Genomic DNA, 15,505 nt, shown 5'->3' on the forward strand with positions numbered 1-15,505 from the left:
ATACTATCAATATTTGACCTACAAAATATTATGCATATATAAACCAAAAAGAAATTCTTTAAGTACATATGTTTGACAGAGTTTATTTTCATTCAAAATATTATAAAGGTCCCTTTTTATCTTTCTAGGAAATGATGATGACATATGTGTTAAAGTGTCAGTAAATGTCTACCCCAAAATGGTTATATGTAAGATAAACCTCTCCAAATACTAATTAATAATATTGTGCACAGATGTTTTAATAATCTTTTTATTTTAGAAGAGGTTTAGATTCATAGACTTATTGAAATGATAGTACAATACCAAGTTTCTTCTATTATTATTCTCCAGTTCCTCATCTTATCATAGTATGATACATTGATCAAAATTAATTTACTAATAGTAATACATTATTATTAAGTAAATTTCATACTTTATTTACGTTTTTTCAGTTTTTCTGTAATGTTCTTTTTTCTGTTCTAAGATCTCACCCAGAGTACAATGCATTTAATTTCCATGTCTTCTTAAGCTCATCTTGGATATTACAGTTTCTCATACTTTCCTTATTTATTTTCAGTGACTTTGATAATTTGAGAAAAGATGTCAAGTATTTTGTAGAATGCCTCTGAGTTGGAATTTTTATGATATCTTTCTCATGTTTTCACTAGAGTAATGTGTTTTGGGAAGGAAGACTCAGAGGTAAAATGCCATTCTCATTATATTATATTGGAAGATACTACCAACATGAGCTATCATATTGATATTAATGTTGATTACCTGGCTCGAGATACTGTTTGTCAGATTTATTCACTATAAAGTTACTCTTTATTTTCTTTTTTACATAGTCTTTGGCAGCAGTTACTTTGTACAGCCCACACTCAATGAGTGGGAAGTTATGAATTTCCTTCTTGAAGGCAGAGTATTTAAAACATTTACTTGTAATTATTCTGGATGAGCGAACATATTTTCTCACTCATTTTTAAATTTGTTTAATCATTTATTTTCTTTCTGTCAGTATGGATTGAAAGTTATCTATCCAAGAACATGGTAGTTCTTTCCATTTTATAAGCTATTGTTCAATTTCTTTGTTCAGTGTTCTATAATTTTTATTGTAAAAATATTTTTTACCTCCATGGTTATATCAATTCCCAAATATTCTTTTCAGGTGACTAAATTGAAGCAAATTTAATTCTAAGCATATTAATTGTGTCAAAGTTATGTATAACTAAAATGAAGTAATTTTTAAAATTTCTACTAGTGATATAGAAAATGCATGGTCAACATCTCCTTTTTGCCAAAAGAAAAAATATTTGAGATATTAACCAATTTTCTCAAGACACTAGTACAGTAGATAAGAAAATTGAATTTAACTCAAGACTTAAGATTCTGTGTCATTTCTTTTAGTAATCTCAGCGCTCAGTTTGAACTCCATGCTAACTAAATAAGTTGGGGGGTGGGAATTGGCATTAACAATTTTTGAAGATCCTCAGGTGATTCCAGTATTCAGCAAAGTTTAGAAGCCACTGGTCTTTCAAACCATTTTGTCCCATTGTCCCAGATATGGAACACCTTTAAAAATTTAAATTTGGTACCAAATTATATAATTGTAACAAAATAATATTAATAGCAAATATAGTAACATATTAATATAAATATAAAATAAAAGCTCTAGATTATGATTTCCAACCTATTTTAATGTGCATGTCAATTTTGTTGGGTATTGTGATTTAGCCTGGTTTTACTTTTCAAAGTTATATTTTTAGGGCAGCATTAACTTATTTTCTCATTAGTTTATTACCATTGTTTTATTTAGAGAGGACATGAATGAGATTTCTAAACATATAATGTTAAATATGATTAGTAGCTGATATTTAGTGAAATCGTATGTGCTAGAAATATGTGGAAAAATAAATTGGTAACAATACATTATGTTCACCTATGAGCACAAGTATTAAATTCTCATATTTCTAATTTTGGTCAACCTGGCTATCAAGAGAAACAAACAGACAAAACAAATATATAATTCATGAAAAAGATTTCTAAGCCAAACTCCCTGTTTATTCCCATGGAACCTGCTTTTAAAGTTAGCCTACTGGTCTCATTCCCTTATTATCATCTCAACTCCTTTTCTATTTGTACAAAGAAATCTTGCTATGATCAGAAAAAAAACAAGCAACTTTTGCTATCAGTGGATATGAAAGAAGGTCAGAGATATCCAATATGCAACTCTTTATTTATTTTATAAATCAGGAGTCCAGAAATACAGGTCTAATTTGGCAGGATTTTATGTGCCCAGTAGGCCAAGAGATTCCAGTTCAGAACACTCCAGGAAGTCTGCTGCCTTCACTGGAACCAGAGACTAGTATGATAATGCTTTTGAGGTAGTCCAAGTAGAAAATTCAGTCAAGTGTTCAGTTGCCCATCAGGTGCAGGTTGTTATCAACAACTACCTTCAAAGCTTCTGGCTGTAGTCAAAGAGGTAACTATGCTTAGAAAACAATAATAAAAATCTAAAACTTCCACTTCAATGGTTCTGGGCAGGTAGACCCTGAGAAAGAGCCAGAAATTTGTGGCAAAGAAGAACAGTATTCAGGGAGTGAGACTAGAGCAGTTTAATATCTCACAAAGCCAACCAGAGTATAATTCTTTAGAGCCAGAATTCAATGGAGTCTACTTGTCAGTTAAGAGTAATTGATCACTCAAGTTCTATAAAGTAAGGAAACAGCAGTGAAAAACCCCAAGATGATTTAAAAATAAAAATAAAAAAGTCTTCCTGACATTAACAACTTTCAGTGAGGTTCAGGGAAGGCCTTTTCTTTCTTTTTTTCTTTTCTTCAGTAAATATAGGAAAGTGAATTTCATTCTTTTAAAAAATAGTAATATTTCAGCATTAGGAAAATCACAACTTTGTCAGAGACAGATATTGGCTAGCATACTTGATGTGTGAAAAAGCACACTGCACTAGCAAACTTCCTAATACTCAATACTTGGCACATTTGTTGGGATAACCTATAAATGTATATACTTTTTAGTACAGACACAACTAAATTCCCCCAAATGTGATCCAAGATAAATTGGTTTTATCCAATATTCTGCTTAGCATTATCAGGGATCATAGAATTGGCATTGGATTTATACTCAGAAAAATATTATATATATATATATATATATATATATATATATATATATATATATATATATATTGTTTTTTGACTCTGATACTGCCTGTGTAGTTTAAATTCTCTATCCCAATTTCCTTATTTATTTTTAAATAAACAGAAATATACTTTCTCTTCTATACCATCATAGGTTAATATAAGGCTCAAATATGAAAGCTCTTAGCTAAACAATAATGTCTGAGGAATCATCTTGAAATCATAAATGCAGTTTAACCTCTGTTTAAGAATGTGGAAAGGATCATCTACTGCCTATGCCATATTTTTGAAAAAGCATACATAGTTTAGGATCGACTTTGTGGCAGGCTGTAATGATAGAAGCTAAGTACAAGATATTTACACAGTGTCAGTATCACATGAACATTTGGGCAAAATTTTGATACTTCATAAATAAAGGAATGACATTTTTGTCCACTTTTAATTGACTTGTTTGCTTTTTTTTATTTTCGGGGGCGGGGAGATACTGAGGATTGAACCCTGGAACGCTTAGCCACTGAGTCACACTCCAGCCCTTTTTAGTTTGAAATAGGGTCTTACTAAATTGCCAAGGCTGCCTTTGAACTTAAGAGTCTCCTGTCTTAGCCTCCTGAGTCACTGGGATTACAGGCATGCACCACCATGGCCAGATTGTGTTTTTGATATAAAGTTGTAAGATATATACATGTGTGTATATATTAAAAAATCTTATCTCCATTTAGAATGATGTTGGCCTTGGATTTAGCACAGATTGCTTTCATAATGTTGAGGTAAGTTCCTAGTATCCCTAGTTTTTCTAGTGTTTTGAACATGAAGGTGCATTTTATCAAATGCTTTTTCTGCATCTATTGAGATGATCATATAAATATTCTCTTTAAATATGATGATATAAATAATTACATTTATTCATTTCCATATCTGAAACAATCTTGCACCCCTGGGATGAACCCTACTTGGTCATGGTGTGCTATATTTTTAATACATTTTTGTATGTAATTTGCCAGAATTTTATTGAATATTTCTGCATCTATGTTCATCAGGGATATTGGTCTGAAGTTTCCTTTCCTTGATGTGTCTTTGTCTGGTTTTGGTATCAGGGTGATATTAACCTCATAGAATGAGTTTGGAAGGGTTCCCTCCTTTTCTTTTTCCTGGAATAATATGAAGAATATTGGTGTTAATGCTTCTTTGAAGGTTTTGTAGAACTCTTCTGAGAATCTTTCTGGTCCCAGGGCTTTTCTTGGTTGGAAGGCTTTTAATGTCATCTGCTAAACCAAATCCAACATCATTCTAAATGGAGAAAAATTGAAAGCATTCCCTCTAAAAATTGGAACAAGACAAGGATGTCCTCTTTCACCACTTCTATTCAACATAGTCCAGTCAGAGCAACTAGACAGATGAAAGAAATTAAAGGGATACAAATAGGAAAAGAATTTTTCAAACTATCACTATTTGCTGATGACACAATTATTTAGAAGATCCAAAAAATTCCACCAGAATACTTCTAGAACAAATGAATTCAGCAAAGTAGCAGGATATAAAATCAACACCCATAAATCAAATGTGTTCCTATACATCAGTGATGAATCCACAGACAGAGAAATTAGGAAAATCAATCTATTTACAATAGCCTCAAAAAAAAACAAAAAACACTTTGGAATCAATTTAACAAAAGAAGTGAAAAACCTCTACAATAAAAACTAAAGAAAAAATTTTAGAAGACCTTTGAAAATGATTATTTAAAGATAAATAAGGAAATTGAGACCGAGAATTTAAACTACACAGGTAGTATCAGAGTCAAAAAAAAAAAAGAATATATTTTTTTGAGTATAAATCCAATGCCAATTCTACGATCCCTAGAAATGGAAAGATCTGTCATGCTCTTGGATAGGCAGTATTAATACTGTCAAACAGCCATACTATCAAAACTGTTATTCAGTTTTAAGGCAATTCCTAGTAAAATCCCAATGAGTCTTCTAGAGCTAGAAAAAGCAATCATGAAATGCATTTGGAAAAATAAAAGGCCTAGAATAGCCAAAGCAATCCTTAGCAAGAACAGTGAAGCAGGAGACATCATAATACCCGACCTTAAATTATACTACAGAGCCATAGTAAGAAAATTGCCATGATATAGGCACCGAAACAGACACATAGACCCATGGTATAGAGTAGAAGACACAGAGACAAACTCACATAAATTCAGTTATCTCATACTAGAGAAAGGTGCCAAAAATATTCATTGGAGAAAAGATAGCCTCTTTAACAAATGGTGCTGGGAAAACTGGAAATCTATATGTAACAAAATGAAATTAAACCGCTATCTCTCACCCTGCACCAAACTGAACTCAAAGTCAATCAAAGACTTAGGCTTGGGATCTTGATAAGGAAGTCAATGCCAGCACCAATAAGATAAAGTGTTGACTTTGTCTATCTTCTATCAGTTACAAGGTTTCTGGTCTAATTCCTAAGTCTTTGATCCATTTTAATTTGAGTTCTATGCAGGTTGGGAGATAGGATTATAGTTTCATTCTTTTACATAAAACCACCCAGTTTTCTCAGCACTATTTGTTTAAAAAGCTGTCTTTTCTCTAAAGTATATTTTTTGGTACCTTTGTCAAGTATCAGATGGCTATAAGTATCTGTGTCTTCTGTTCCATTAGTATTCATGTCTTTTTTGTTGTTGTTATTTATTTTTATTAAATTATTTACTTATTCTAATTTGTTATAAATGATGGCAAAATGCAATTCATTTTATATTACACACATAGAGCACAATTTTTCAAGTCTCTGGTTGTACACAAAGTGTTTTCACAATATTTGTGTCTTCTTACATGTACTTAGGGTAATGATGTCTAACTCATTCCACCATCATTCCTATCCCTTTCTCCCCTCCTTTCCCCTTCCTCCTCTTTGCCCTTAATAAAGTTTCTCCATTCCCTTCCATGCTACCCACCCCATTGCCATTATGAATTAGCATCCTCATATCAAAGAAAACATTCGCCTTTGGTTTTTTAGGGATTGGCTTGTTTCACTTAGCATTATATTCTCCAATTCCATTCATTTACCTGAAAATACCATGATTTTATTCTCTTTTAATACTGAGTAATATTCCATTGTGTGTGTGTGTGTGTGTGTGTGTGTGTGTATCAAAGTTTCCCTATTCATTCATTTACTGAAGGACATCTGTGTTGGTTCCACAATTTAATTATTGTGAATTGTGTGGCTGTAAACACTGATATGACTGTGCTCTGTGGTATGCTGTTTTTAAGTCCTTTTGGTATAAACCGAGGAGTGGGATATCTGGGTCAAATGGTGGTTTCATTTCAGGTTTTCCAAGGAATCTCTAGACTGCTTTCCAGATTGGCAGCACCAATTGGCAGTCCCACCAGCAAAGTATGAGTGTGCCTTTTTCCCCACATTCTCGCCAGCACTTATTGTTGTTTGTATTCTTGATAGTTGCCATACTTACTGGAGTGAAATAAAATCTTAGAGTAGTTTTGATTTGCATTTCTCTAATTTCTAGAGATGTTGAACATTTTTTCATATGTTTGTTGGTTGATTATATATCCTCTTTTGAGAAGTGTCTGTTCAAATCTTTGGCCCTTTTATTGATTGGGTTCTTTTGTTTGTTTGTTTGTTTGTTTTGATGTTAAGGTTACAGAAATACACAGGATAATTAGAAATTACTTGAAAATTTGTACTCCAATAAAATAGAAAATGTCAAAGGCATTCATAAATTTCTAGAAGCATATGATATGCCCAAACTAAATCAAAATGATATACCCAATTTAAACAGATTTAAACAGATCAATTTCAAGCAAGAAAATAGAGGATGTCATCAGATGCCTACCAACCAAAAAATCCCAGGACTGCATGGATACACAGCTGAGTTCTACAAGACCTATAAAGAAGAACAAACACCAATACATCTCAAACTATTTCATGAAATGTAAAAAAGAGGAAATACTTACAAACACATTTTATGAGGCCAATATCACCCTAATTCCAAAACCAGACAAAGACACATTAAAGAAAGACAACTTCAGACCAATATCTCTAATGAATATAGATGAAAAATTCTCAATAAAATTCTGGCAAATCAAATAGAAAAACATATCAAAAAGATAGTGCACCATGATCAAGTAGGGTTCATTCCAGGGATGTGAGGTTGGTTCAACATACAGAAATCAATAAATGTAATTCATCACATCAATAGATTAAAAGATAAAAATCATATGATTATCTCAATAATGCAGAGAAAGCATTTGATAAAATAAAACATCCCTTCATGTTAAAAATCCTAGATAAAATAGGGATAACAGGAACATACTTCAACATTGTAAAGGCTGTCTATGCTAAGCCCTGGGCCAACATTATTCTAAATGGAGAAAAAACGAAAGCATTCTGTCTAAAAACTGGTACAAGACAGGAATGCCCTCTTTCACCACTTCTATAGATCTTGAAATTCTAGCCAGAGCAATTAGACAGACAAAAGAAATTAAAGGGATACAGATAGGAAAGAAAGAACTCAAATTATTACTATTTACAGATGATATGATTCTATACCTAGAAGACTTAAAACATTCCACCAGAAATCTCCTAGAACCAATAAATGAATTCAGCAAAGTAGCTAAATATAAAATGAACACCCATAAATCAAAGGCATTTCTGTACATCAGTGACAAATCCATTGAAAGGGAAACTAGGAAAACTACCCCATATACAATAGCCTCAAAAAAATCTTAGAAATAAACTTAAAGAGGTGAAAGAACTTTATTATGAAAACTACAACTAACTAAATAAAGAAATTAAATAAGACCATAGAAGATAGAAATTTCTACCATGTTCTTGGATAGGCAGAATTAATATTGTCAAAATGACCATACTAACAAAAGCACTATGCAGATTCAATGCAATCCCAATCAAAATCCCAATGACATTTCTCATAGAAATACAAAAAGCAATCCTAAAATTCATCTGGAAAAATAAGAGACCCAGAGTAGCCAAAACAATTCTTAGCAATAAGAGTGAAGCTGGTGGCAATACTATTCCAGACCTTAAACTATACTACAGAGCAATAGTAACAAATACAGCATTGTATTGGCACCAAAATAAACCTGTAGACCAATGGTACAGAATAGAAGACAAAGAGTCTAACCTACATAATTACAGTTATCTACATTAGACAAAGATGCCAAAAATGTACATTGGAGAAAACATAGCCTCTTCAACAAATGGTGCTGGGAAAACTGGAAATTCACCTGTAACAAAATGAAATTAAACATCTATCTCTAACCATGCACAAAACTCAACTCAAAGTGGATCAAGGATCCAGAAATTAAACTAGAGATTTTGTGCCTAATGGAAGAAAAAGTAGGCCCAAATCTCCATCATGTCAGATTAGGTCCCAATTTTCTTAATGAGACTCCTATTGTGTAAGAATTAAAATCAAGAATCAATAAATAAGATGGATTCAAACTAAAAAGCTTCTTCTCAACAGAATAAATGATCTGAGGTGAATACAGAATGGGAGAAAATCTTTACCACAAACACATCAGATAGAGCACTAATCTCTAGGATATATAAAGCATTCATGTCTGTTTTAATGCCAAGACTGTGCTGTATTTGTTGCAACAGTTCTGTAGTATAATTTCAGATCAGCTATTTTTTTCCTAATTAGTTATACATGAGAGCAGAATGCATTTTGTTTCATTGTACATAAATGGAGCACAACTTTTTATTTCTCTTGTTTTACACAATGTAGAGTCTCACCATTTGTGCAATCACATGTGTACCTAGAGTAAAAATCAGGTATTTTGATGCCTTCAATACTGCTTTTCTTGTTTAGTATTGCTTTGGCTAATCTGGATCTCTTTAAAATCTTCCAAATAAATTTAAGGATTTTTTTTCTAATTCTGTGAAGAATGTCATTGACATTTTGATAAGGATTGCATTGAATCTGTATAATAATGCATTTGAAAGTATGACCATTTTGACAATATTAATTCTGTCTATCCAAGAACATGGTAGTTCTTTCCATTTTATAAGCTATTGTTCAATTTCTTTGTTCAGTGTTCTATAATTTTCACTGTAAAAATATTTTACCTCCATGGTTATATTAATTCCCAAATATTCTTTTCAGGTTATTGTGAGTGAGATGGTTTTCTTGATTTCTTCCCAGTTGGATCTGTTGGAGTATAGGTAAGCTATTGCTTTATTGGTGTTAATCTTGTATCCTGCTACTTTGCTATACTCCTTTATAATCCCTAGAAGTCTTCTGGTGAGGAATTTTTGGGTCTTCTATATATAGGATCTGGTCATCAGCAAAGATACTCTGACATCTTTTACTATTTGTATCCCTTTGATTGCCTTCTCTTGCCTGAATACCTTCTCTTACCTGATCACTCTGGCTGATGTTTCAATGACTGCATTGAATAGCAATGGTTAAAGTAGACAGACAGCCCTTTCTTGTTCTTCATTTTAGAGCAAATGCTTTTAGTTGTTCTCTACTCAGTATGATGTTTGTTTTGGGTTTGTCATAAATATCCTTTGTGATGCTGAAATAAGTTGCTTCAACCTCTGGCTTCTCTAGCATTTTTGAATCGATGCTCAATTTTATCCAAGGCCTTTTCTGCATCCATTGAGATGATCATGTGATTTTGTCCTTAATTCTGTTTAACCAGTGAATTACATTTATTGATTTTTGTGTGTTTAATTAATCTTGCATCCCAGGAATGAACTGCATTTGATCATGGTATATTATCTTCCTGATGTGTATTTTAATGCAGTTTGATAATAGTTTATAAAGGATTTTTACATTTCTTTTCATTAGGGATATCAGTCAGTAGTTTTCTTTACTTGATACATCTTTGTTTTTGGTATCAGGGTTATATTTACTTAATGTGTATGGAAGTGTTCTCTCCCTTTCAAGTTCATGGAATAATTTGAAAAAGACTAGTGTTAGTTCTTCTGTAAAGGTCTGATAGAAGTCAGCTGAGAATCCATCTGGTCTTGGGCTTTTCTCTATTTGGAAGGTTTTTAACTGCTATTTCAATTTCATTATGTGATATTGGTCTTTCTTTTCTATATATTCCTGATTCAATTTGGACAGGCCATATGTGTGATAAATCTAGAAATTTGTCAATGTTTTCTGAATTTTCCAGTTCATTGGAGAATAGCTTTTCAAAATGTATTCTAAAGATTCTCCAAGAGTCTGAATCTACTTTTCAATCCCTAATTTTATTGATTTGGGTCTTTTCTCTTTCTTTTGGGTACTTTGGCTAAGAGTTTATTTATCTTTTCAAAGAACAAACTCTTCATTGCATTGATTCTCTGTATTGTGTTTTTATTCTCAATTTCATTAAATTCAGCTCTGATCTTAATAATTTCCTTTCTTGTACTGATTTTGGAATTTGTTCTTTTCCTAAGATCTTAAGGTAGGGAATAAGCTTATTTATTTGGGATCTCTATATTTTAAAATTGTAGGTACTTAGAACTGTGAATTTTCCTCTTAGAACTTCTTTCATACTTTCCCAGAGATTTTGATATGTTGCATCTCTCTTCTCGTTCATTTTTAAGAAAGTCTTTATTTCTCTTGCTATTTATTCTTTGATGTATTCTTCATTTTAAGAGAGTATTGTTCAATCTTCTTGTATTTATGTGATTTCTATTATTATTTTTTTTTTGCTGTGGATTTCTAGTTTTATTCCATTATGTTCTGATAGGATGCATGAAATTATATCTTTTTTTTTAATTTTCCAAGATTTACTTTGAGACCTAGAATGAGGTCTATTTTGGAAAAATGTTCCATGAACTGCTGAGAAGAAGGTAAACTCAGCTGTTTTGGACTAAATATCCTATATGTCTGTTAGATCCATTTAATTTATAGGTTTATTTAGGGAAATTTCATGATTTATTTTTTGTTTTGATAACCTGTTTATTCATGATAGGTGTGTTGAAATCACCCAGTAGTATTGTGTTGGGGTCTATCTGGGATATAATGTCATAGAGTATTTTTCTTTTTTTAAATGTAATTGGGTTCACTGGAATTTGGAGCATAAATATTTACTGTTGTTATATCTCCTTGTTGAAGTTTTTCCTTTACCAGGATGTAGTGGTCTTCTTTGTCTCTTCTGATTAATTTTTGCTTAAAATGTACTTTGTCAGGTATGAGAACAGCTACTCCTCCATTTGTGTGGAGTATTTTTCTATCTTTTACTCTTATCCTGTAGTTGCTTGACGATAAGCTGAGTCTCTTATAAACAGCATGTAGTTAGATCTTGCTTTTGGATCTATTCTGCTAATATATGTATTTCAAATGACAAGTTGAGACCATTAACATTCAGTATTAATATGGATATGTGTTTGTGCTTTCCTTCCATTTGGATTTTTTGCTACATTTAATACTTTCTTGATTCTATTCTGTTGAACTTCCTCTATTTGGGAGCTTTGGGATTTGTTTTTAAGTTCCTCTGTGTGCATTTTATCTTTGAGTATTCTCTGCAGTGCTGGCTTGGTGTTCATGAATTCTTTTAATTTATTATTTTATCTTATTTAATGTGTGCTTTATTTATTTATTTATTTTTCTTTTAATTTATGCTCATGGAAATTTTTCACTTTCCCTGAAATTTGAAACTGAAACTGAAATTTGGTGGATATAGTAATCTTGGCTACCAGTTTCTTTCTTTTACATCTTGGTATATCTCATTCTAAGCCCTCCTTGATTTTAGGGTCTGAATTGAGAAATCAGACATGAGCCTTACTATTTGCCCCTAAATGATAAAATTATGTTTCACTCTTACAGTTTTTAATATTCTTCCCTTATTTTCATGTCAAGCATTTTGATTATGATGTGTCTTGAGGAACTTCTTATTTGATTATGTGTATTTGGAGTCTTGTATATGGATGTCTATCTCATTTCTGAGATGGAAAAAAGTTTTCCATAACCATCTCATTGAAAATGTTCTTAGAGCCTTTAGTTTGTATTTCCATGTTCTTTTCTATTCCAAGGATTCTTAGGTTTGGTCTCTTGATGTTGTTCCAGAGTTCTTGTATATTATGATCATGTTCTATCATTTTCCCTTTATTTAATTCTGTGTACTCAAGTGCACATACCCTTTCTTGAAGGCATGAAATTCTGTCTTCAAGGGCTGAAGTTCTATTTTTTTATGCAGTCTAATCTGTTGGTGATGCTTTCTAGAAAGTTTTTAATTTGATTGAGTGTGTCTTTCATTTCTAGGAGTTCTGATTGGTTTCCTTTCAATGTTTGTTTCTTTATTGAAGTGGTCTTTCATCTCCTGTATATGCTGTCTTAATTGATTTCTTAGATCTTTTGTTAATTAACATTTTAATATTCAGTTTTTTATGATCTTTGCTAGGATTTTGTTCACTTTAATATCAGTGGAATCCTTAGATAGAGGATTGTGAATTTTTGAGGTGGGTTTGTTTGCCTATTTTCTTGTGTTCTCAGAAGTCCTGGACTTATGCTTTGGCTGATGGAATCCCTTCCACTTTTTCACACATCTTTTGTTGTGTAATTATCTTACTTTTTTCTGGGATGTCTCTCTGTTTTTGATATATGATTACATTTCAAATGGTGGGACCTGAGGTCCCTCTTTGATTGTTCCTCCTTAGGTCCTGGCTGGTTGTTGGTTTGGGGCTTTTGTCTCCACAGTAATTCTGGTTGAAATAATTTTAAGGCTAATTTGGGACTAGATTATGCTTGGGTGAGAATCATTCTTGCTTGGTTAGGATGTAAATATTTCTCACCAGCAGGATCTCTATTCTATGATCCTGAAATGTCTCAATCTCTTTCCAGCCCCTCTTAGAACTAATGGAACTAATGTCCACAATAGTACAGTCTTAAGATAACTGTCTGCTGTCTCCTTTACATCTGTAACACTTGTTATAACCTATGTATGAATGGTGAGGTCAGCATTTAACAGCAGTACTAACAATAAAAAGCCATGAACTTGATCAGACATTCAATGGCATGTGTCTGCTATATTGTTCATTGTATTAATAATCAAAAGTATATGAATACATTATGTGTTTGTGAGTGTGTGTTCAAAACTATCCATTCAATGAGAGCATATACAACCATATACCATACATACACATTCACACACAAAATCATCCACAATGAAAAGGTGAATAATACAATGCAATGAGATGTTGTTTGAAAAATTGAAAAATAATTAAAATGTGAAAAGAGTAAAAAGAAGCGGAATACGGAGGAAAAACTAAATAAGAAAAAAAGTTTTAACATAAGATAGAGGGCTTCTTTTTACTGTGGTGGTCAAATCTATTGTCAGGGATGTATTTGCAGTCTTTATATTTATTTTCTTGAGTCACAGTTCTTATGTTACTTACGTAGCTGCCAATCTGGTATAATTCTGGACTTCAAATCTCCCAGTTTTGGGTGGAATGGACTGGAGAGTGCTGATGAATTGTGCAATTCTCTAGTAGGGGAGTTGCAGAATTTTAGACTGGAGTTTTCAGTTGTGGTTTGGACTTCAGTGGCTTTTAAAATTCTGTTGGTGGGTATTTGAGATTTGGTTCACAACCCCTATTGGTGTGGCACTTCCTATCTCTGCTGGCTTCTAAACCTCTAGGGCTTCCAGAAAAATCCACTTTTGGGGCATACGGACTGTTTGCCCATATTTCACCTTATTTTCTTCTAAAAGTTTTGAAGTTTTGCCTCTTGCAGTTAAATCTATTATGTATTTTGAGTTAATTGTTTTAATATATTTCAGGTTTTAAAAGTTTTATTTATATTGTCGCTGGAGATCTAATTTTTGCTACATCATTTGTTAAAATGTACATATTATTGCTGTAAGAATAATAATTTTTTAGTGATTAAAAGAATGTTAATTGCTTAAAAAATTCATAAAAGGTACAAAAGGTACTAATCGTTATCCTTTTGACAGTGTTAAGAATCTAGCAACTAATTAACATGATGCTATCCATGATGATACTACTATGAGCACAGATTTTAATTTCTAGAGGAAACACTGATAAAGAATAGTTTAGAAAACAAGTAGAATACAAACAAGTCTGTTGCACAATTTTAAGGATTATTAATATTTGACTTGCTAGAGTTCTTTCTTTTATAGCACATTTTATATTTTAGTTTTAAAATGAAACATGCTCCTTTCAATTAAAAAAAAATTACAACATTTGTTATCTGCTCTACCATGTTCTTTTTGCAAGAGGCAGCACCTAAATCTTTAATGGTTGGTCAATGCTTTGTATACTTTCTTATTATTAGCATCCTTTGTGTCTGAGGGTAGACTTTCTCACCCCTTAAGAAATTAGAAAATACATAAATTTCTGCAACAAATTTTGAATTGGTTTGTGTAAAATAGAATCTAGAGAATTGATATTTTATCTAGATAAAGATAAATAAATATCAAGTTAAATAATATATAACCCTCCCTTAATAGACCTAAAGTTTTAAATTTTTGTTCTAAAGAAATTATGCATTTTATAAACAAAATGGCTATATCATTGAGTGGGAATGAAGACATATAGTTTAAAAAAAGTTTGCAAAGTTAAAAACTACTGAGATGATATTTATATAAAGCAGAAAATCGATTCATATTTGTTTTAAAAATAAGTCTTATTCTTCCAGAAACAAAAAGGTAGAACTGAACTTGAATGTTTCCTAAAGCTAAGAAATATCTATAATATCTATAATTCTCAAGATTCCTTTCCATTTCTATTTAGAAATAGAAAGTTTTTTTTATTATTGGAATGAATCAGTGCTAATAAAATTAGTTATTTTTTCCTCAGCTAGTGTTTAGTGCAGGTAAGACTAACATGTTATTGATGAAGATTGACTTAATTATCTCTGGCATATCTGTGGGATACTCAGTTCCACCTCTTTTAATGTTCAAAGGAGATATTTGAGTACAGAGTCCCACTTGGTTTGATATCTGTTTTCTGCACTATTTTCAATATACCCTCTTCATTGGTAGAAAAATAGAGAAAAGCAATGTGATCATTATTCTCCTGCTGCATATAATACAAAAGATTATATAATGCAAAAGATTTCATTCACTAGATCATGGCAATTCATAGTAAAGTAGCAACAGGAGTAGTATTTGGTTTTTGAATAAAAGTTCTCTAAAATTTTTGGATACTGGTTTTTCTTCCCTTTTCTTCCCTTTTTTTTCTTCTTCTTTGGAATTATAAGTTAGAATAAAGGGCCCAACATTATGCTTTTAATGGAGAAAATAAACTAGCCCCAATTCCCATTCACTCTATAATGTATCTTAATAAACTTTAGAAAAAATAAAATGTTGACAGATTTTGTTTGTGGGAGATTACACTGTTAGTACTAATTGTTTTCTCCCAGATCTGGGGAGAGTATG

General features: G+C 31.8%; 1 long non-coding RNA gene across 1 annotated transcript in view; it reads left to right on the forward strand.

Annotated features, from left to right (window-relative positions):
* LOC124098085 (uncharacterized) overlaps positions 1-15,505 on the forward strand; it is a 68,979-nt gene that overhangs the window by 48,259 nt on the left and 5,215 nt on the right. The window contains exon 3 of the long non-coding RNA XR_006853466.2: positions 9,274-9,332. This is a non-coding gene — a long non-coding RNA (uncharacterized LOC124098085). The remainder of the gene's footprint in view (positions 1-9,273; positions 9,333-15,505) is intronic.

This window comes from Marmota monax, unplaced genomic scaffold (assembly GCF_021218885.2).
Source record: "Marmota monax isolate L192 unplaced genomic scaffold, Marmota_monax_Labrador192_F-V1.1 WCK01_AAM20220418_F8-fsc00308, whole genome shotgun sequence".
Taxonomy (NCBI): Eukaryota; Metazoa; Chordata; class Mammalia; order Rodentia; family Sciuridae; genus Marmota; species Marmota monax.